A 24,835-nucleotide genomic window follows, 5' to 3' on the forward strand; every position below is an offset into this window, starting at 1 on the left:
AGTTGTCAATTATCTATTATTTCAAGTTTCATCAAATATTTACTTTAGTCACTACAAAATTATAAGTATCAAATATCAAGTATTCAAGTGAAGTGTGGTATCAATATTCAATATCAACAAATATCAATTGAAGTGTGATATCAAATTTAGTGCGGCATCCGGAATCCCAGTACACTCCTTCCATCTCTTTCTCTTCTTTGGTGTATATTTTTATTCTATTATTTAGAATTATAAATTTAGTTTTTTTAATTTAATTTACATAATGGATATATTTAGAGCAGCCAAAAAAGCATGTGCTACTAGGAGTGGTAGTAGTAAGAGTCAAAATCCTAAATGATCAAGAGGTGGTCCTAGTTCTTGTAGTAGCCCGGTTACCCATTACCGGATTTTTACCAGAATACAACCCAGTCCAGCCCGGTTACAGTTAGCCAAAAAAAGATTTAAAATTTTTTGGCCGTTGCCAACGGTCAAATTCAAAAATGACCGTTGGGCAACGACCATTGTTTTGCAATTTTGGCCATTTCGGCCTACGCCTTATGAAAATAGCCCCTCACCCTTAATAATTAATAAATTATAATTTTAACCTTTTAAAAATTATAAATAGACCCCTTTCTTCTTTATGTTTTCTCATAATTTGCTCTCTTACTACTCTAATTCTCTCTCAATTCTCTCTTGATAATTTTGCTTACTCAAGTTGTCAAATACCTATTATTTCAAGTTTCATCAAATATTTACTTTAGGCACTACAAAATTAAAAGTATTAAATATCAAGTATTCAAGTGAAGTGTGTAATCAATATTCAATATCATCAAATATCAATTGAAGTGTGATATCAAATTTAGTGCGGCATCCGGAATCCCAGTACACTCCTTCCATCTTTTTTTATTCTTTGGTGTATATTTTTATTCTATTATTTAGAATTATTAATTTAGTTTTTTAATTTAATTAACATAATGGATATATTTAGAGCAGCCAAAAAAGCGTGTGCTAGTAGGAGTGATAGTATTAAGAGTAAAAATCCTAAAAGATCAAGAGGTGGTACTAGTTCTTGTAGTAGCCCAGTTACCCACTATTGGGTTTTTACCGGAATACAACCCAGTCCAGCCTGGTTGCAGTTAGCCAAAAAATGATTTAAAATTTTTTTGCCGTTGCCAACGGTCAAATTCAAAAATGATCGTTAGGCAACGACCATTTTTTTGTAATTTTGGCCATCGGCCTACGCCTTAAGAAAATAGCCCCTCACCCTTATTAGTTAGTAAATTACAATTTTAACCTTTTAAAAATTATAAATAGACCCCTTTCTTCTTTATGTTTTCTCACAATTTGCTCTCTTACTACTCTAATTCTCTCTCAATTCTCTCTTGATAATATTGCTTATTGCTCTCAAGTTATCAATTACTTATTATTTTAAGTTTCATCAAATATTTATTTTAGTCACTACAAAATTATAAGTATCAAATATCAAGTATTCAAGTGAAGTGTGGTATCAATATTCAATATCATCAAATATCAATTGAAGTGTGATATAAAATTTAGTGCGGCATCCGGAATCCCAGTACACTCGTTCCATCTCTTTCTCTTCTTTGGTGTATATTATTATTCTATTATTTAGAATTATTAATTTAGTTTTTTAATTTAATTTACATAATGGATATATTTAGAGCAGCCAAAAAAGCGTGTGTTACTAGGAGTGGTAGTAGTAAGAGTAAAAATCCTAAAAGATCAAGAGGTGGTACTAGTTCTTGTAGTAGCCCGATTACCCATTACCGAATTTTTACCGGAATACAACCCAGTCCAGCCTGGTTACAGTTAGCCAAAAAAAGATTTAAAATTTTTTGGCCGTTGCCAACGGTCAAATTCAAAAATGACCGTTGGGCAATGACCTTTTTTTGCAATTTTGGCCATTTCGGCCTACGCCTTAAGAAAATAGCCCCTCACACTTAGTAATTAATAAATTACAATTTTAACCTTTTAAAAATTATAAATAGACCCCTTTCTTCTTTGTGTTTTCTCACAATTTGCTCTCTTACTACTCTAATTCTCTCTCAATTCTCTCTTGATAATCTTGCTTATAGCTCTCAAGTTGTCAATTACCTATTATTTCAAGTTTCATCAAATATTTACTTTAGTCACTACAAAATTATAAGTATCAAATATCAAGTATTCAAGTGAAGTGTGGTATCAATATTCAATATCATCAAATATCAATTGAAGTGTGATATCAAATTTAGTGCAGCATCCGGAATCCCACTACACTCCTTCCATCTCTTTCTCTTCTTTGGTGTATATTTTTATTCTATTATTTAGAATTATTAATTTAGTTTTTTAATTTAATTTACATAATGGATATATTTAGAGCAGCCAAAAAAGCGTGTGCTACTAGGAGTGGTAGTAGTAAGAGTAAAAATCCTAAAAGATCAAGAGGTGGTACTAGTTCTTGTAGTAGCCCGGTTACCCATTACCGAATTTTTACCGGAATACAACCCAGTCCAGCCTTGTTTCAGTTAGCCAAAAAACGATTTAAAATTTTTTTGCCGTTGCCAACGGTCAAATTCAAAAATGACCGTTGGGCAACGACCATTTTTTTGCAATTTTGGCCATCGGCCTACGCCTTAAGAAAATAGCCCCTCACCCTTATTAGTTAGTAAATTACAATTTTAACCGTTTAAAAATTATAAATAGACCCCTTTCTTCTTTATGTTTTCTCACAATTTGCTCTCTTACTACTCTAATTCTCTCTCAATTCTCTCTTGATAATATTGCTTATTGCTCTCAAGTTGTCAATTACCTATTATTTCAAGTTTCATCAAATATTTACTTTAGTCACTACAAAATTATAAGTATCAAATATCAAGTATTCAAGTGAAGTGTGGTATCAATATTCAATATCATCAAATATCAATTGAAGTGTGATATCAAATTTAGTGTGGCATCCGGAATCCCAGTACACTCCTTCCATCCCTTTCTCTTCTTTGGTGTATATTTTTATTCTATTATTTAGAATTATTAATTTAGTTTTTTAATTTAATTTACATAATGGATATATTTAGAGCAGCCAAAAAAGTGTGTGTTACTAGGAGTGGTAGTAGTAAGAGTAAAAATCCTAAAAGATCAAGAGGTAGTACTAGTTCTTGTAGTAGCCCGATTACCCATTACCGAATTTTTACCGGAATACAACCAAGTCCAGCCTGGTTACAGTTAGCCAAAAAAAGATTTAAAATTTTTTGGCCGTTGCCAACGGTCAAATTCAAAAATGACCGTTGGGCAATGACCATTTTTTTGCAATTTTGGCCATCGGCCTACGCCTTAAGAAAATAGCCCCTCACCCTTATTAGTTAGTAAATTACAATTTTAACCTTTTAAAAATTATAAATAGACCCCTTTCTTCTTTATGTTTTCTCACAATTTGCTCTCTTACTACTCTAATTCTCTCTCAATTCTCTCTTGATAATATTGCTTATTGCTCTCAAGTTGTCAATTACCTATTATTTCAAGTTTCATCAAATATTTACTTTAGTCACTATAAAATTATAAGTATCAAATATCAAGTATTCAAGTGAAGTGTGGTATCAATATTCAATATCATCAAATATCAATTGAAGTGTGATATCAAATTTAGTGCGGCATCCGGAATCCGAGTACACTCCTTCCATCTCTTTCTCTTCTTTGGTGTATATTTTTATTCTATTATTTGGAATTATTAATTTAGTTTTTTAATTTAATTTACATAATGGACATATTTAGAGCAGCCAAAAAAGCGTGTGCTACTAGGAGTGGTAGTAGTAAGTGTAAAAATCCTAAAAGATCAAGAGGTGGTACTAGTTCTTGTAGTAGCCCTGTTACCCATTACCGGATTTTTACCGGAATACAACTCAGTCCAGCCCGGTTACAGTTAGCCAAAAAAAGATTTAAAATTTTTTGGCCGTTGCCAACGGTCAAATTCAAAAATGACCGTTGGGCAACGACCATTTTTTTGCAATTTTGGCCATTTCGGCCAACGCCTTAAGAAAATAGCCCCTCACCCTTAATAATTAATAAATTATAATTTTAACCTTTTAAAAATTATAAATAGACCACTTTCTTGTTTATATTTTCTCACAATTTGCTCTCTTACTACTCTAATTCTATCTCAATTCTGTCTTGATAATTTTGCTTATTGCTCTCAAGTTGTCAATTATCTATTATTTCAAGTTTCATCAAATATTTACTTTAGTCACTACAAAATTATAAGTATCAAATATCAAGTATTCAAGTGAAGTGTGGTATCAATATTCAATATCAACAAATATCAATTGAAGTGTGATATCAAATTTAGTGCGGCATCCGGAATCCCAGTACACTCCTTCCATCTCTTTCTCTTCTTTGGTGTATATTTTTATTCTATTATTTAGAATTATAAATTTAGTTTTTTTAATTTAATTTACATAATGGATATATTTAGAGCAGCCAAAAAAGCATGTGCTACTAGGAGTGGTAGTAGTAAGAGTCAAAATCCTAAATGATCAAGAGGTGGTACTAGTTCTTGTAGTAGCCCGGTTACCCATTATCGGATTTTTACCAGAATACAACCCAGTCCAGCCCGGTTACAGTTAGCCAAAAAAAGATTTAAAATTTTTTGGCCGTTGCCAACGGTCAAATTCAAAAATGACCGTTGGGCAACGACCATTGTTTTGCAATTTTGGCCATCGGCCTACGCCTTAAGAAAATAGCCCCTCACCCTTATTAGTTAGTAAATTACAATTTTAACCTTTTAAAAATTATAAATAGACCCCTTTCTTCTTTATGTTTTCTCACAATTTGCTCTCTTACTACTCTAATTCTCTCTCAATTCTCTCTTGATAATATTGCTTATTGCTCTCAAGTTGTCAATTACTTATTATTTTAAGTTTCATCAAATATTTATTTTAGTCACTACAAAATTATAAGTATCAAATATCAAGTATTCAAGTGAAGTGTGGTATCAATATTCAATATCATCAAATATCAATTGAAGTGTGATATAAAATTTAGTGCGGCATCCGGAATCCCAGTACACTCGTTCCATCTCTTTCTCTTCTTTGGTGTATATTTTTATTCTATTATTTAGAATTATTAATTTAGTTTTTTAATTTAATTTACATAATGGATATATTTAGAGCAGCCAAAAAAGCGTGTGTTACTAGGAGTGGTAGTAGTAAGAGTAAAAATCCTAAAAGATCAAGAGGTGGTACTAGTTCTTGTAGTAGCCCGATTACCCATTACCGAATTTTTACCGGAATATAACCTAGTCCAGCCTGGTTACAGTTAGCCAAAAAAAGATTTAAAATTTTTTGGCCGTTGCCAACGGTCAAATTCAAAAATGACCGTTGGGCAATGACCTTTTTTTGCAATTTTGGCCATTTCGGCCTACGCCTTAAGAAAATAGCCCCTCACACTTAGTAATTAATAAATTATAATTTTAACCTTTTAAAAATTATAAATAGACCCCTTTCTTCTTTGTGTTTTCTCACAATTTGCTCTCTTACTACTCTAATTCTCTCTCAATTCTCTCTTGATAATCTTGCTTATTGCTCTCAAGTTGTCAATTACCTATTATTTCATGTTTCATCAAATATTTACTTTAGTCACTACAAAATTATAAGTATCAAATATCAAGTATTCAAGTGAAGTGTGGTATCAATATTCAATATCATCAAATATCAATTGAAGTGTGATATCAAATTTAGTGCAGCATCCGGAATCCCACTACACTCCTTCCATCTCTTTCTCTTCTTTGGTGTATATTTTTATTCTATTATTTAGAATTATTAATTTAGTTTTTTAATTTAATTTACATAATGGATATATTTAGAGCAGCCAAAAAAGCGTGTGCTACTAGGAGTGGTAGTAGTAAGAGTAAAAATCCTAAAAGATCAAGAGGTGGTACTAGTTCTTGTAGTAGCCCGGTTACCCATTACCGAATTTTTACCGGAATACAACCCAGTCCAGCCTGGTTTCAGTTAGCCAAAAAACGATTTAAAATTTTTTTGCCGTTGCCAACGGTCAAATTCAAAAATGACCGTTGGGCAACGACCATTTTTTTGCAATTTTGGCCATCGGCCTACGCCTTAAGAAAATAGCCCCTCACCCTTATTAGTTAGTAAATTACAATTTTAACCGTTTAAAAATTATAAATAGACCCCTTTCTTCTTTATGTTTTCTCACAATTTGCTCTCTTACTACTCTAATTCTCTCTCAATTCTCTCTTGATAATATTGCTTATTGCTCTCAAGTTGTCAATTACCTATTATTTCAAGTTTCATCAAATATTTACTTTAGTCACTACAAAATTATAAGTATCAAATATCAAGTATTCAAGTGAAGTGTGGTATCAATATTCAATATCATCAAATATCAATTGAAGTGTGATATCAAATTTAGTGTGGCATCCGGAATCCCAGTACACTCCTTCCATCTCTTTCTCTTCTTTGGTGTATATTTTTATTCTATTATTTAGAATTATTAATTTAGTTTTTTAATTTAATTTACATAATGGATATACTTAGAGCAGCCAAAAAAGTGTGTGTTACTAGGAGTGGTAGTAGTAAGAGTAAAAATCCTAAAAGATCAAGAGGTGGTACTAGTTCTTGTAGTAGCCCGGTTACCCATTACCGAATTTTTACCGGAATACAACCCAGTCCAGCCTGGTTACAGTTAGCCAAAAAAAGATTTAAAATTTTTTGGCCGTTGCCAACGGTCAAATTCAAAAATGACCGTTGGGCAATGACCAGTTTTTTGCAATTTTGGCCATTTCGGCCTACGCCTTAAGAAAATAGCCCCTCACACTTAGTAATTAATAAATTACAATTTTAACCTTTTAAAAATTATAAATAGACCCCTTTCTTCTTTATGTTTTCTCACAATTTGCTCTCTTACTACTCTAATTCTCTCTCAATTCTCTCTCGATAATCTAGCTTATTGCTCTCAAGTTTTCAATTACCTATTATTTCAAGTTTCATCAAATATTTACTTTAGTCACTACAAAATTATAAGTATCAAATATCAAGTATTCAAGTGAAGTGTGGTATCAATATTTAATATCATCAAATATCAATTGAAGTGTGATATCAAATTTAGTGCAGCATCCGGAATTCCACTACACTCCTTCCATCTCTTTCTCTTCTTTGGTGTATATTTTTATTCTATTATTTAGAATTATTAATTTAGTTTTTTAATTTAATTTACATAATGGATATATTTAGAGCAGCCAAAAAAACGTGTGCTACTAGGAGTGGTAGTAGTAAGAGTAAAAATCCTAAAAGATCAAGAGGTGGTACTAGTTCTTGTAGTAGCCCGGTTACCCATTACCGGATTTTTACCGGAATACAACCCAGTCCAGCCCGGTTACATTTAGCCAAAAAAAGATTTAAAATTTTTTGGCCGTTGCCAACGGTCAAATTCAAAAATGACCGTTGGGCAACGACCATTGTTTTGCAATTTTGGCCATTTCGGCCTACGCCTTATGAAAATAGCCCCTCACCCTTAATAATTAATAAATTACAATTTTAACCTTTTAAAAATTATAAATAGACCCCTTTCTTCTTTATATTTTCTCACAATTTGCTCTCTTACTACTCTAATTCTCTCTTGATAATATTGCTTATTGCTCTCAAGTTGTCAATTACCAATTATTTCAAGTTTCATCAAATATTTACTTTAGTCACTACAAAATTATAAGTATCAAATATCAAGTATTCAAGTGAAGTGTGGTATCAATATTCAATATCATCAAATATCAATTGAAGTGTGATATCAAATTTAGTGCGGCATCCGGAATCCCAGTACACTCCTTCCATCTCTTTCTCTTCTTTGGTGTATATTTTTATTCTATTATTTAGAATTATTAATTTAGTTTTTTAATTTAATTTACATAATGGATATACTTAGAGCAGCCAAAAAAGCGTGTGCTAGTAGGAGTGGTAGTAGTAAGAGTAAAAATCTTAAAAAATCAAGAGGTGGTACTAGTTCTTATAGTAGCCCGGTTACCCACTACCGGATTTTTACCGGAATACAACCCAGTCCAACCCGGTTACAGTTAGCCAAAAAAGGATTTAAAATTTTTTGGCCGTTGTCAACGGTCAAATTCTAAAATGACCGTTGGGCAACGACCATTTTTTACAATTTTGGCCATTTCGGCCTATGCCTTAAGAAAATAGCCCGTCACCCTTAATAATTAATAAATTATAATTTTAACCTTTTAAAAATTATAAATAGACCCCTTTCTTCTTTATGTTTTCTTATAATTTTCTCTCTTCCTACTCTAATTCTCTGTCAATTCTCTCTTGATAATATTGCTTATTGCTCTCAAGTTGTCAATTACCTATTATTTCAAGTTTCATCAAATATTTACTTTAGTCACTATAAAATTATAAGTATCAAATATCAAGTATTCAAGTGAAGTGTGGTATCAATATTCAATATCATCAAATATCAATTGAAGTGTGATATCAAATTTAGTGCGGCATCCGGAATCCGAGTACACTCCTTCCATCTCTTTCTCTTCTTTGGTGTATATTTTTATTCTATTATTTGGAATTATTAATTTAGTTTTTTAATTTAATTTACATAATGGACATATTTAGAGCAGCCAAAAAAGCATGTGCTACTAGGAGTGGTAGTAGTAAGAGTAAAAATCCTAAATGATCAAGAGGTGTGACTAGTTCTTGTAGTAGCCCGGTTACCCACTACCGGGTTTTTACAGGAATACAACCCAGTCCAGCCCGGTTACAGTCAGCCAAAAAAAGATTTAAAATTTTTTGGCCGTTGCCAACGGTCAAATTCAAAAATGACCGTTGGGCAACGACCATTTTTTACAATTTTGGCCATTTCGGCCTACGCCTTAAGAAAATAGCCCGTCACCCTTAATAATTAATAAATTATAATTTTAACCTTTTAAAAATTATAAATAGACCCCTTTCTTCTTTATGTTTTCTTACAATTTGCTCTCTTCCTACTCTAATTCTCTGTCAATTCTCTCTTGATAATATTGCTTATGCTCTCAAGTTGTCAATTACCTATTATTTCAAGTTTCATCAAATATTTACTTTAATCACTATAAAATTATAAGTATCAAATATCAAGTATTCAAGTGAAGTGTGGTATCAATATTCAATATCATCAAATATCAATTGAAGTGTGATATCAAATTTAGTGCGGCATCCGGAATCCGAGTACACTCCTTCCATCTCTTTCTCCTCTTTGGTGTATATTTTTATTCTATTATTTGGAATTATTAATTTAGTTTTTTAATTTAATTTACATAATGGACATATTTAGAGCAGCCAAAAAAGCATGTGCTACTAGGAGTGGTAGTAGTAAGAGTAAAAATCCTAAATGATCAAGAGGTGTGATTAGTTCTTGTAGTAGCCCGGTTACCCACTATCGGGTTTTTACAGGAATACAACCCAGTCCAGCCCGGTTACAGTCAGCCAAAAAAAGATTTAAAATTTTTTGGCCGTTGCCAACGGTCAAATTCAAAAATGACCGTTGGGCAACGACCATTTTTTTGCAATTTTGGCCATTTCGGCCTACGCCTTAAGAAAATAGCCCATCACCCTTAATAATTAATAAATTATAATTTTAACCTTTTAAAAATTATAAATAGACCCCCTCTCTTCTTTATGTTTTCTCACAATTTGCTCTCTTCCTACTCTAATTATCTATCAATTCTCTCTGATAATATTACTTATTGCTCTCAAGTTGTCAATTACCTATTATTTCAAGTTTCATCAAATATTTACTTTAGTCACTACAAAATTATAAGTATCAAATATCAAGTATTCAAGTGAAGTGTGGTATCAATATTCAATATCATCAAATATCAATTGAAGTGTGATATCAAATTTAGTGCGGCATCCGGAATCCCAGTACACTCCTTCCATCTCTTTCTCTTCTTTGGTGTATATTTTTATTCTATCATTTAGAATTATTAATTTAATTTTTTAATTTAATTTACATAATGGATATATTTAGAGCAGCCAAAAAAGCTTGTGCTACTAGGAGTGGTAGTAGTAAGAGTAAAAATCCTAAATGATCAAGAGGTGTGACTAGTTCTTGTAGTATCTCGGTTACCCACTACCGGGTTTTTACCGAAATACAACCCAGTCCAGCCCGGTTACAGTTAGCCAAAAAAAGATTTAAAATTTTTTGGTCATTGCCAACGGTCAAATTCAAAAATAACCGTTGGGCAACGACCATTTTTTTGTAATTTTGGCCATTTCGGCCTACGCCTTAAGAAAATAGCCCCTCACCCTTAATAATTAATAAATTATAATTTTAACCTTTTAAAAATTATAAATAGACCCCTTTCTTCTTTATGTTTTCTCACAATTTGCTCTCTTACTACTCTAATTCTCTCTTGATAATATTGCTTATTGCTCTCAAGTTGTCAATTACCAATTATTTTAAGTTTCATCAAATATTTACTTTAGTCACTACAAAATTATAAGTATCAAATATCAAGTATTCAAGTGAAGTGTGGTATCAATATTCAATATCATCAAATATCAATTGAAGTGTGATATCAAATTTAGTGCGGCATCCGGAATCCCAGTACACTCCTTCCATCTCTTTCTCTTCTTTGGTGTATATTTTTATTCTATTATTTAGAATTATTAATTTAGTTTTTTAATTTAATTTACATATTGGATATATTTAGAGCAGCCAAAAAAGTGTGTGCTAGTAGGAGTGGTACTAGTAAGAGTAAAAATCCTAAAAGATCAAGTGATGGTACTAGTTCTTGTAGTAGCTTTACATAATTTTTGAAAGTTTACCTGAAAATTTAAATGTTGATTATGAGAAACTTCAAGAAAATTATGGTATCGATGATAATTTAGATGATATTAAATCACCCGATAATCTTGAAATACCACCACCTACACCTGGTAGGTAAGGAAGGGGGAACGGGTCAACCTCGTAGGCACATGGTAGATAACCACCGTATTGCATGGGGTGTTGATGAGGAAGGTGGCCAATAAATACTTAATCCGGTTACTGGCGGTTTAATGGGTAAATACGATATAGTGAAAAACCGGGAAGAATTAGCTAAAATGATTATTTTAGGTTGTTTACCTTTTAGTTTTGTTGCTTCACCATATCTTGTTACTTATATTCAAAGAATTTATAACCCTTTGTTTAAAGGTATTCCTAGAAATATTTGTAGAGCTGATATCTATAGGCTTTTTGGACAATATCAGACATATATCCGTTATTTGTTCGCTAGTCTTTCTTGTAGAGTTTCTCTTGCTTCTGATATTGTTCGTGTTGTTAATGGAAATGATTATTTGACTGTTACATGCTATTGGATAGGTGATAATTTTTGTATGCAAAAACGTATTATTGCTTTTAAATATGATGAAGATCAAAGTCATACTGGTACATTTATAAGTAATACTATCCATGAAGTTGCTATATTTTATAATCTCGCAGAAAAAGTTGTGTATATCATTTGATAATGCTTCTAACAACAATTCTGCTATTACAATATTAAAATTGCATCTACACCCACCACTTTCTGAAATATTTAGTGTGAGGTGTGTATGTCATATTTATAATTTAATTGTTAAGAGTGGCCTTAAATTATTTAAAAATAAGATCACTTTAGTTAGAAGAGCTGTTGGTATAATTCAAGAAAATGATAGAAGTTCTAGATTAAATGCATTTAAGGATAAATGTATACAATATGGACTAAAACCAAGACTCATTCCTGAAGAAATAGTTTTTTTAAAAGCAAATATATCACTAGGCAAGCTTTCTAGCGGCTGTAATATATAATAAACAAAACAAGGATCCAATGATTACAATTTGTCCAACCAATCCTCAAATATGCTAAGCTATGGCTTAAGCTAATGCAATAAGAAATGATAACTATTACAAATAGATAGACAACTACCCACATATAATGGTGTGTGTATCCACAAGCCCAGTGCAAAACCTCAATATAGCACCTCTAATGTTCTCACCAGACGCCAAGTTTTGCGTTCCAAAGGACAATGCTGATGGGAATCTCCAATCAACACCACCAATTGGAAGTGACCAAGAATTAGTGTTGCATTCCAACTTCATGAACCATGTAAACATCCATTCTGTCTTCCCACCATTATTTAAATGTAGTCCATGCCAAAAGATACCTATGTAGAATGAAAATAACCAAAGAGAGGCAGTGAAACCACCTCCCTACACTTTCATAACACCTCTAGATTGGACATGTATACATGTAAATACCAATGAATAATGTAATGATATTACAAAGCATGCTAATATGAAACATTACCACTTCCAGTAACATGGAATACCAGCAATGATAGGCACCCATGTGATGGAGTAGTATGTTCCAACAATAATTTTGTGATGACCCGATAGGTCATCTTATGTTTTAAAACCTAATTTTGTGATTCGAAACCTTAAAAATCTCATTTTTACCCTCCTCGCATTGCGTGCGCATTCCGGGCATATTTTTCAAAAGCTTTTATGTTAAAAACTGTGAAAAATATAAAATTTTGCTTTGAAAACTATTTGAGTTGACTTTGGTCAACATTTTGAGTAAACATACTCGGATCCGTGTTTTGATGGTCTCGATTGGTCCGTACCGTAATTTGGGACCTGGGCGTATGCCCGGAATCGAATTCCGAGGTCCCTAGCTCGAGATATGGAATATTGATTTAGAATTGTCTGATATTTGGTCTTGTTGATACCGGGTTTGTATTTTGGTTTCGGAGCCCGGTATAGGTCCATTATTATACTTATGACTTGTCTGTGAAATTTGGTGAGAAACGGAGTTAGTTTGACGTGATTCGGACGTTCGATTGTGGAAATAAAAGTTTTAAAGTCTTCTTGAAAATTTCATTTGATTTTGGTGTTTTGGTCATGCGTGCGAGTTTGTATGATGTTTTTGGACTTGTTTGCATGTTTGGTTTGGAACCTCGAGGGCTCGGGTGAGTTTCGGATAGGCTACGGGTGTTTTGAAACTCAGAAAAATTTGGTTTTTGGCTTCAGCTGTTATCTGCTGTGTTCTTCTTCGCGTTCGCGAAGGTACTCTTGAGAACGCAAAGAGTAATCTGGGGTAGGGTGATTTTCTTAATCGCGAGCGTGGTAGCTGGGTCGCGAACACGAAGCAATGGGGGCCTTACCCTTCGCGAACGCGGCCAGCTTCTCGCGAACACGAAGCTTTAAGGACCTAGGGGAGGTGTCAGTCATTCTTCTACGTGAACGGGAGCATGTGCTCGCGAACGCGAAGGAGGACTCGCGAACGCGAAAGCCACTCGGGCTGCTGCTTATCTCGAATGCGGCAGGCCCTTCGCGAATGCGAAGAAGGCTTGACGCCCAGCCCTTAAAACATAACCAAAACGGGATTTTACCCATTTTTCATAAACTCTCCATTAGAGCTCGGCCTAGGTGCGATTTTGAAGAGAAAACTCAACATCAATTCATAGGTTTGTACTCTTTAACTCATTTTCTTCCATTTCTATCATCACCCATTAAATTCCTAGCCCTAATCTTTGTTCTTTCATGGTAGAAAACTAGGGATTTAGGAAGAATTGGGATTTTTTGCAAAATAGGGATTTAGACCTCAATATAGGGTCGGATTCCGAAACTAATTATATAATCGGGCTTGGGGGTGAATGGGTAAATGAATTTTGGTCCGAACCTCGGGTTTTGACAAAGCTGGCCGGGGTCGTTTTTGACGTTTTGGGAGAAAGTTTGGGGAATCTAAATTTATGCAATGTAATTGGTTTCTTTACCAATATTTGATATTATTGAGTCATTTATGGATAGATATGAGTGGTTTGGAGGTGGATTCTAGTGGAAAAGCGGTAATTGAGCATTGAGTGGCCTTTGGAGCGAGGTAAGTGTCGTGGTTAGCCTTGATTTGAGGGAATATGGCCTGTTTGTCTATTTGCTACATGATTAAATGTTGGGGAACAACATATATGTGAGGTGACGAGTACTTATGCGTTGTAGTCGGGTTAAAGCATACGGGTGGGGCTTGGTTTCTTGCAATTATAGCTTCCTCTGTTCATGTTATCCATGTTTAGACTAGTATTGTTAAATTGATCATTCTTATCATGTTTATGGATCTTCTGGTGATAATTGAGTACTGATTCTGAAGTTGAGGTTGATATTGTGGAACCAAATGTTAAAGTAAGGCATGTACTTGTTATTCTATCTCCCTGTTGTTGTTTGTTCATTGCATTATGCGCGAAGGGTGATGCCGCGCCATATTGTGAGTGTTAATGCACGAAGGGTGATGCCGTGCCCTATTGTGAATGTTAATGCACGAAGGGTGATGCTGTGCCATATTGTGAGTCTTAATGCACGAAGGGTGATGCCGTGCCATATTGTGAGTGTTAATGCACGAAGGGTGATGTCGTGCCATATTGTGAGTGTTAATACACGAAGGGTAATGATGTGCCATATTGTGAGTGTTAATGCATGAAAGGTGATGTCGTGCCATATTATGAGTGTTAATGCACGAAAGGTGATGTCGTGCCATGTTATGAGAGTTAATGCACGGCGGGTGATGCCGTGTCGTTTCTATTGATTTTATGGTAAGGTTGAGAGTAAAAACACGAAGGGTGATGCCGTGCATTTTTTCTTTACTGTGTTTACTTGTTCTTATTGATTCATAGTATATTGGTTGTTCAAGTTACCATTCTTCTGTAGTTCTCTATCTCGTATTCCCCTCAGCATGTCCCCATCCCAATAGTACATGTTTAGCTGTTGTTCGTACATATACTGTTAAATTGCACAGGTTTGTTAAGTAGGTGTCTTGTCATAGCCTCGTCACTATTTTGTCGAGGTTAGGCTCGACACTTACCAGTACATAAGGTCGGTTGTACTGATACAGCACTCTGCACTTCTTGTGCAGATTTTGGTACCAGCCCTAGCTGATCGTGAGGCTTAGCAGCTTGGATTTGCTGTCAGGAGACCCAAGGTAGCTCTGTTGGTGTCCACATACCCTGGAGTCTCTTCCTAGTTTTATCATTTACTGTTTCCTTACTTCAAAACAGTGTATTTTCCCTTTTCAGACTCTGTTTGTAGTAAATCATAGTAGCTCGTGAGTTGTGACTCCAGATCCGGGTGGTAGTAATTAATGAAGTTTTTATATTATTCCGCACTCGCTGTATTTCACTTTAGCGTATTTACTGTTATTTACTAAATTGAATAAGGATTGGCTTAATAATTCTCTAACGTTAGCTTGCCTAGCAAGTGGAATGTTAGGCGCCATCACGGTCCCGGCGGTGGAAATTCTGGATCGTGACAAATCTGTCCATTTAGCCCATGACTGCATTTCAAAATAGCTATGTGAGTTGCCATTAGATCTCTAGATTGGGCATTAAATACCAATACCACTAGCTAATGTCCTAGCAGCACACATACACACATAAGACAACCAATCCTGTTGATAACATTGGATCACATGTTTCGTTCTGTCTTTGTTCCCTTAGCTTCCTGCTTTTAAAATTTGTGTAATGTATCAAATTTTCATCTCCAGATTGTGTGTGAGAACACCCTAGTACTGGAAAATGATCTACAAAAACATAACACATAAGATTATACCGACTCAGCTTTTCACCATTTGATTTTTTTTATTAGAGAAAACACTGTCCATTTCAAAGTGCCAATGGTATGCACTGGAACCATGAGTATAACACTGCGAGTTTGTTATGTTTGAATTTGAACCATTCCTGTGTTGTAGACTTGTGTGCAGACTGATGTGTTGGCTGCCTATTTTGTAGATGCCATACATTGCCAAGCATCCTCCATTAAGCACCTGTTTACTTTCACATAATATATGCTGACAGAATGTAATTGTGTAGTAGATATGAAATGTAAGTCGATCATAGGCATTCATTGCAATAAAAAAAATTATCATCAGCGTGGGGTAAGTTTCCTTGCTATCCTTATCCTGAGATTTGGAATCTGCATTTTGTCTTGATTGATTAATGTTTTTCCTTCTTTATGCAATTCTAAGAAAGAGCGAAATGAAACTGGACCTGCATAACAAAAAATAAGGTTAGATAAATAACCTACCACTATATTTCCTTCCCTTAGTACATGTTGGAAGATGATATTGAACTGATTCTTCTTCTCCCATATCTTCCTCACATCTGTTCCAATGCACCATGGGTGGTTCCATTCACAGTCAATTATCTTCTTCATTGTCAAAGAGTTTGTCTCAATTATGAGGGGGTGTAGCTGATTTTCCACACAATAAGCTAATCCTTCAGCAATTGCTTTTGCTTCAGCTACAATATTGGTTGTTTCACCTATTTCTTTAGCTATAGCATACACTAAATCTCCATGACAATCATGTATGCAAAAGTCATATGAGCTAGGTCCTAGATTCCCTCTAGAAGTACCATCTGTGTTACATTTAAACCAACCATCAAATGGAAACTGCCATGTTACTGTCTTGGTCATTACATAAGGTCTATAACCTTCAAAGAACTTGATTATATTCGGACACAGTAATGGAATGTTTTGCATCCAGGGGTATCTGATCTTTGCAAAATTATGTAGAGTCTTATTTACCTCATGAATGACCCTATTGCAAGATACTGATCCTCCGTATTTCATTACATTTCTCCTTTTCCAGAGCTCCCATGTAACTACTAGAGGTACTGCCTGAAGTAGTGGCTAAATCTTTTGGCAACAATGATCTTCCCAGCATATTCTTATAATTTGATGTAACTGGACCATGTTGACTCTTATACCTGCCGCTTGAAGGACAATTTTCCACACCATGTTTGTAGTTTCACTTTTGAGGAATAGATGCTGGAGTGTGTCTTCTATTGGATTCAAGCAACACCAACTCTTGGAAACCACCATATAACTATTTTTCCTCCAACAATCATCTGTAGGTATCTTACCTATCCACAATCTCCATAGGAAGAATGAGATTTTAAACGGAAGTCCTTTAATCCACATATTCTTGTATTCTGCATTTGTAGGTGCCCGGTGCCTTATATTCTGCCAAGCACTTCCAACTGTAAATCTCCCTATGGATGTTGGCATCTACTTAGGTGAATACCAGTATTCATCACTGCTAATGAAGTGGACTTGTTGCATTATATGGTCTGCAATATCTGCAAGAAATGATTGCTCCAGAAGCTAATCATTCCAACTATCTCGTTCTCTCAGTTTTGCCACTTCCTACAGTTCTTCATTGATATGGAAATCTGGAGGTACAACATTATATAAAGCACCTAAACCAGTCCAATTCTCATGCCACACATTGGTAGAGCCTATATTCATCTCCCACAATATGTCATATTCTACCTCTTCACTTGCTTTTAATATTTTCCTCCACACATGAGAACCTTTTTTAAATAACACCACAATAGGTATTTCTTTCTTACAGTACTTATTCCACATGAATTTTGACCATAGGGACTTAGTTGTTCTGAACTTCCACCATAGCTTTGCAAATAAAGCCTTTGATATATCAAAAAGTGATCTAAAACCTAGACCACCTTCCTCCTTTGGTAAGGTTAAGTTAAGCCATTTTGCCTAGTGTCTGCTCTTTCCTTCTTCTTTGTTATTCTAGAGAAATCTTGCAAAGGTTTTGAACAGATGTTCCAACACATTTTGAGGAGGGTCTAACACTGATAACAGATGAGCGGGCATGCTTTGAAGGACACTTGTTATAAGTGTTGCCTTGCCACCATAAGATAGTAGCTTTCCTTTCCAGGAATGCAACCTTGCTTTCACCTTCTTTATGGCATCATTGTAGTAGTCCTTCCTCCTCCTTATGTAGAATATAGGACATCCTAAGTAAGTGAATGGAAACTCCCTTTATTGAAATCCTGTAATTGTCCGTACAGTAGAGGAAATAGAGCTTGCCACTTTAGCATGCATGAAATATGAGCTCTTTGTTCTATTAATAAGCTATCTAGAAGTTTTCTCATATTGGGTTATAACCTCTACCACCTTTTCTATGGAGTATGGATCAGCAAAAATAAAGATGATTATGTAATCAGCATAAGCCAAATGGTTTAATGGATCAGTCCACTTTGTCATTCCAAAACCTTTAAAGCTTTTATCTTCAAATAACTTATTTAGTGATCTTAACAGTACCTCTGCTGCAATGATGAACAAAGCTGGTGATAACGGATCTCCTTGATTGAGACCTCTTGAGGACTTGAAAAACCCTGTAGATTATCCATTAACATGCACAAAATACCAATTGTTTGATAGCAAGTTCCAAATCATGTTGATGAAGCCCTCAGCAAATCCCATTTTTCTCAACACATGAAATAGGTATTTCCATGAAACCCTATCATAAGCCTCAGACATATCCAACTTGATCACAACTTTAGCTGGCTCCCCCCTTAGTGTTATATCAGTTACAATCTCCTGAGTTAGTAAAATATTCTCAAAGATAGTCCTTCCTTTTAAAAAACTAGATTGATTGTGGGAGATCAGAGAAGGAAGAATCTTCTCCAACCTATTGGTGTGAGTTACTGATTTTGGTAATGGAGCTCCACTATAGAATAGCTGCATCATGTTATAGATGTCTTCACTTACTATATCCCAACATTCTTGATAGAATATTCCAGTAAAACCATCCGGTCCACTTGCACTATCTCCATTAAAAGCAAATACTACTCCCTTTACCTCTTCTATAGTAGGTATTCTACTTGGCTCCATGTTCTGTTCCATTGATACCATAGTAGGTACGTTACTCAGAAGATCAAAGCTTGTTGAATCACCCTCCTAACTAAACTGATTTTGAAAGAAATCTACTGCTTTCTTGGCCACTTTGTCCTGTGTTTCAATCCACTCTCCATCTCTATTCTAGATCCTGTTAAGTTTTAATTTCTGCCTATTGCCAATAACATGGTTGTCAAAGAAACTAGTATTTTTATCCCCTTCAGCAAACCATGTCATACCTGCCTTTTATTTCCAGTATTGCTCCTCAATGCTCAAGTATTTTTTCAGTTCTGCCTATGTCTTTTGGAGGATAATTCTGTTGTCAATTGTTGGTTCCTCCTCAAACAACATTTTCTTAATTTTAACTATATCTTCCCTAATGGCTAGTTGCTTAAATATATCTACATATGTTAGTTTACTCCATTTATAAAGTGCTATCTTCACCCTTCTCAATTTCTATTTGAACATCCAGAATGGGTCTCCAATGAAGTCTGCTACCCAATTCTGGAAAATGACATCCTTGAATGTCTTATGCTTTATCCAGAAATTCAGGAATCTAAAAGGTTTCACTAGATGTGTTCTGTTAGTTCCACATATCAAGAGCAAAGGTGCATGATCTGAACCTGTTCTTATAAGATGCTCCATTTAAATGTTGGGGAAATGACTTTGGAAAGTCAAATTGACTAGTATTTTGTCCAACCTCTTGAAAATGCACTCAGCATTTAGTCTTCCATTCCACCATGTAAAGGGATTGCCTTTGTAACCAAGATCAAATAATCCACTTAAATTTACGCAAGATGCAAAGTCCTCATATTCTAGTGGGTAAACTGGTAGGCCTCCTATTTTTTCTGCCTCACTTAATATCACATTGAAGTCTCCACCAACTACACATGGCAATTCCATGTCATTAGCTAGATTATACAAGTTGTCCCACAGTTCTAGCCTCTGAATTGTCGAACATTTAGCATAGACAAAAGTCATAACAATGTGTTTTCCAATGTCTTTATGATAGACCTTGATAGTCACCTACTATTCTATATCAATCAGTAATTCCCACTCAACTACACTATCTAAGAACAACCATATCTTTCAATTTATGTTTGAATATGCAGTGTCCATTCTGAGCCTTCTCCTGTATCTATGAATGTGCTCACTTTTTTGGAATGGTTCCATCAGTGCTACTATGAAGAATGCATGCTCCCTGTGCATAGTAATTACCTCTAAAAGGCCTGTTGGGTTTTGGCAGACCTTATATTCCAGATTAATGTCTTAATCATCATTTGGTTGTGAAAGTTGCCTTTCTGGGCAGTATTCTTTTAGGTATTGGGATATCATTATTTTGGCCTTGTTTCCTTCCCTGTTTGCCACTCTTGTATCCGGCTCTAGGAGATAGATCTGCTTCCCTTGCCACTGCCTTAAAGTTTGCTGCTGTAGATACAATCTCCCCTTCTTCTCTTCAAATTTCTCCTGATTACCTATTAGTTGTTGGAACTCTACAGGTGCAACATTGTGTGTCACAATGTCATGTAACACTTACATTGGAGAATGTACGGGGATGTTGAGTTGTATGTTTAGTTTATGCCTACTCCCAGAATTGCACTCTAATACACCTTCTTGAAGGGGCACTATAGCATGCTGAGGTTCGTCTCCACTCAACTCCTTCCTCACAACTGCATATTGATCTCCAGATTGCAAACATTGCAAATTATGTTTGACTGTGTCATTAATAGCTGGAGTTACACTGGCATTATCACCATTCCTCCTCTGCTGCTTCTCTTGAGTGGAATTGGATTCCAATCTTTGCTGTATCTATTCTAGAACTAGAGTCTTGTCCTTGTGTTTGCAATCAGAGTCGTTAATCACTGCCATATCCAAATAGGGAAGTTTGTCTTGCTGTTGTTGGTGTGAGGTCATCTCATTATTCTCCACTACCACCAACGCATTCTGCTCTCCTTCACCTATTGTCTGTTGTATCCTCCGAATTGGAAATTGACAAATAGAGTCTAGTCTAGGTGTATCTGTATGTATTAATGAGTAGTTGTGTGTTCCACTAAGGTTAAGTTCTTTGAACCCAGTTGTTTGAAGTTCAGATTGCACACTAACACTTTGCCCCTCCTCTTGGTTCCCTTCATCTGTTGAGTCTGCTTTACTATTGACACCATCTAGTAGCTCATATTCCTCTGTGTCTTCTTTAGCTTGATCACTCCAAAACTTCCCTGCACTAAGTTTTAATCTTTCATCAATACGTGACATACCATCCGCTACAACTAATTCCAAAGATTGAGATTGTAACTCCTGACAAGGCTGGTTGGTTGTCACAAGATTATCAAATAAAGTTCTAGTCACACATTGTGATGTTGATTCCATTTGAACACCCTCAACAATCTCATTACCATTCCCAATATAATTTGTACTGGTTCCTTTCTTCGACGATTCAATCCTAGGAGACTTAGGAGTGAATCCAGGTCTTGCGGGTTTTAAACTCCCAGCTTTAGTCGGATTAGTTCTTGAGCTTTGTTGGACATTGCTTTCCTCTGTAGAAGCCAATTGACTATTTTCCTTTTTGTCACCATACTCCATCCCTAATGCTGCAAACTTATTTGATGTTTTAACTTGTTACGAGACAGTTCCATCAAATGGAGCTAGTGCTTTCCCAGTTTTAAGATTAACATCTATTTGTTTTCCAGTATTCTTCACGCGGTTGTCCCTTACTTCTTTCTATTGTTAACCAACATTCCCAACTATCTTTCCACTTGAAAGAATCGGTAAAGGCTGCTTGTGCAGCTCCTTGTTGTTATCATTTAAATCTACAGCCAGCTTTCCTTTGTCATGCACCATCAGTTCTGGATGTAAACGCCAATAATTAATTTCATCGTGTCCTTGCAATTTACATTCCTTGCAATACTTAGGTAACATGTCATATTGGATTTTAACCCATTCAGTTCGCGTTTCCTCCGTAACCTCATTATCACTATCCATTCTCACTTTCTTGGGAAGATCAGCTAAGAAATCAACAAGGACCTTGACCCTTGCACAACTAGGCATGTCTTATTGATAGTAGCCATATCAATGTGTAGAGGTTTCCTAACATCTAAAGCCAAGTAAAATAAACATTATTTTACAAAAAAGGTCGGTAACAAACCTAGAAAAGAAATCCATGCCATGGCCATCAGTATTTCTTCTCCGGCCTTAAATTTGGCATCATATATGAGTGGTCACAATTGTAATTCATAGCCATCCTTTGCTTTGACGTAATATGCATTTTTGCTATAAAATTAATGAAACCTTCCCATAGAGTCAGTCTAATCAGAATATGCCTATCTATGAGAAAACCAATTTGACATTCGTCTTTGATACCACATTGAACAAGAACAATCCGACGAATTTCCTGCAATTCTGGCCAACCGTACGAAAATATACCCACCACAACTATTATAATCCTTCTATAATATTCATTCAATCTAGTTCTGCTTCAGTAAATTTGATCAATTGTTGACCGTTCACACATGTTAATCATCTCAATGGGATAGGTTCGATCGTCGCATGAGCAGTTGATTTCTCGATCATAGACAAATTAGTTGTGCTAGGTTTCAGTATGTTCGAGTAATCCAGAGGTGTTATGTCTTGTATATTAGGGATAGGGATTAGTGGGGATGTTTGGCGGGGCATGCCAGCCATTCACGAGGGCTGGCCGCCGGGCGGGGCGGCCATGGATGGGGTTTTCCCTAGTGGTGCCCTAATTCGCAGGAGAGAGAAGAGAGCATTTTTAGAGAGTATCTCTTCGTGTTGCTCGAACCTAAAGAAATAGTTACTAGGTGGAATTATACTTATTTATTCTTAAGATGTTGTTATAAATATAAAATGCCTATAACAGAAGTTGCTAATTCTCATTATACCGATCCTCCGTTTCTTAACATCTACAACTTGGGATATCATTGAAGATGTTGTAAAAATTTTACAAAAATTTTATGTAGCTACACTTGAGTTTTCTGGAGCTTATTATCCTATTATTGCAAATGGTTTAGTTCATATTGCTGAAATTTCTCTTTTACTCCATAATTTCAAGAAGAAAGAAGGATATAGTTATGTTGTTGAATCTATGCTAGATACATTTCTCTATCCAATTCCCCCTATTTACCTAATTGGTGCTATTTTAAACCCTTCTATCAAAATGGCCACTTATCGCCAATTAATCACTGCTTTATATGTTTATATGGATATTGGACCAACTGAAATCCCTGATGTTGAAACTTGTATTTCTAATCTACACAAACATTTACAAACTTTATAAAATTATTATACTAACATTGTTGATGCTTCTGTTGTCGTAGATGCAAATATTCCTTCATGTTCAGTTTAAACATCTGCATCCGGTGCTTTGGAGGATAATGATTGTGTTGAAGATTATTTGATTTGGTCTACACTAGGAGAGCATCAACAAACCAGTAGCAGAAATATTGATGCACTCCAATTCTACTTGCAAAAGTCACCAGAGACCCGCACAAAGGAATATCTACCGCTGGGTTGGTGGAGGAGCAACTCAAATCAATTTCCTGTTCTTTCGGCAATGGATCGAGACGTGCTAAATGTGCCGATTTCAACAGTCGCATCAGAGAGCGCATTTAGCCAAGCAAGGAAGCAACTAGGAGATACCTGTCATTCATTGGGTATCAACGCTTTGAAAGTTCTAGTGTGCTTCAGAGACTAGATAAGATCAGAATAGTGAAATCAAGGGCGCGAAGAGTTATATGAAATGGAGGACCAAGAAATGGGAGATATAATAGTTTATTATTTCGATTCAAGCAATGCCGGAAACTAAGAACCTCATATTGACATGGATGAACTTACAAAAATGATGCAACCCGTATGATGTACACTTTCTTATTATTTTATAATTATTGCAATCTTTTAATTTGCAAGTTCAAAAATAAAAAAAATCAAAATAGAACTTGCAAATTAATTTGAAGTATTATTTATTATTCAATGAAAATATAAAATAAAAGCCTTCGGAGTTTGATCCTTACATATTGGTCTTATTAAATAACTTTTTGTAGCCACTTACTTTCAATTTTAAAATTTTAAAATTCAAATTTCAAATTTAAAACTTTAAACTTTAAAGTTTTAAAGTTTAATTCTAAGCCTTAAAATACCTGTTTCCTTAATTAAAAATTTGCAAACACCTAAGTATCAATAACATTGAATAAGAAAAATATAATATACTAAAAAAAAAAGTAACCCAGCCCGGTCCGTACCAGCTAAGCCCGAACCCGGACGGGCCCTACTTAACCCGAAATTTCCCAACCGGTTACCAGCTCGGTAAGTCAGCCCACTGTCAAGCTCGGACCACTAACCGGACAGGCTGGTTGTTTTCTTGTTCAGCCCGGACCAGCCCGTCTGGTTAACACCTATAATTTTAAGTGAACTACTCCCATCGCGCGGAGATACTCCCAACGTGAGAAGACTAATGCTCTGACAACTAAGGAACGGTACACATCCCAACTAACAATCGAGTCAAATTAAAGTTCCATGTCATCCCGATCCTAAATAATGGCTAGACGGCAGCAAGGCATCATCATTCCTGTATCATTTACATTACATCTTGACATATCTGCATTACGATATATGGGTATTTGTATGTTTTGTCTTTGCAGGATCAAACATCGCAAAGCAGCAAACCAAGATACAACGCTATGAGTAACAATAAACTCATAACCGGGCCAAGGATCAAAACTCAAACTCAAATTCGATTAGTGGAACTCTAACTCATCAAATCTGTAACACTCCGTAAATCTGGATTAGTTGTGGATGCGTTAAATGAGTATTTAGACATGTGAAGTCCTATCGGGATGATTATGATTATGGGTGAAAACAGTAGTGTTGGAATCAAGACCGGGAGTGAGGTGCATAAAATTTGATAGAATCGACTAAGTTTATGGGAGGTCAGTCTTACAACCTTAGACAGTACAAGGCCATGAAAATTCACAGTCTTAGATTGTGCAAGGCCATGAAAACACATATCCATAGACAGTGTAAGGCATGGGGCTACAATACACAAAACGACCATTAAGGTCATTACAATAAATAACTCAATAAAATTAAACACAGTGACTGAAATTTATTCCAAGTAATAAAGCTCAAATTTTTATCAAATAGAAAAATGTCA

The sequence above is a fragment of the Nicotiana tabacum genome, chromosome 9, assembly GCF_000715075.1.
Source record: "Nicotiana tabacum cultivar K326 chromosome 9, ASM71507v2, whole genome shotgun sequence".
NCBI classification, from domain to species: Eukaryota; Viridiplantae; Streptophyta; class Magnoliopsida; order Solanales; family Solanaceae; genus Nicotiana; species Nicotiana tabacum.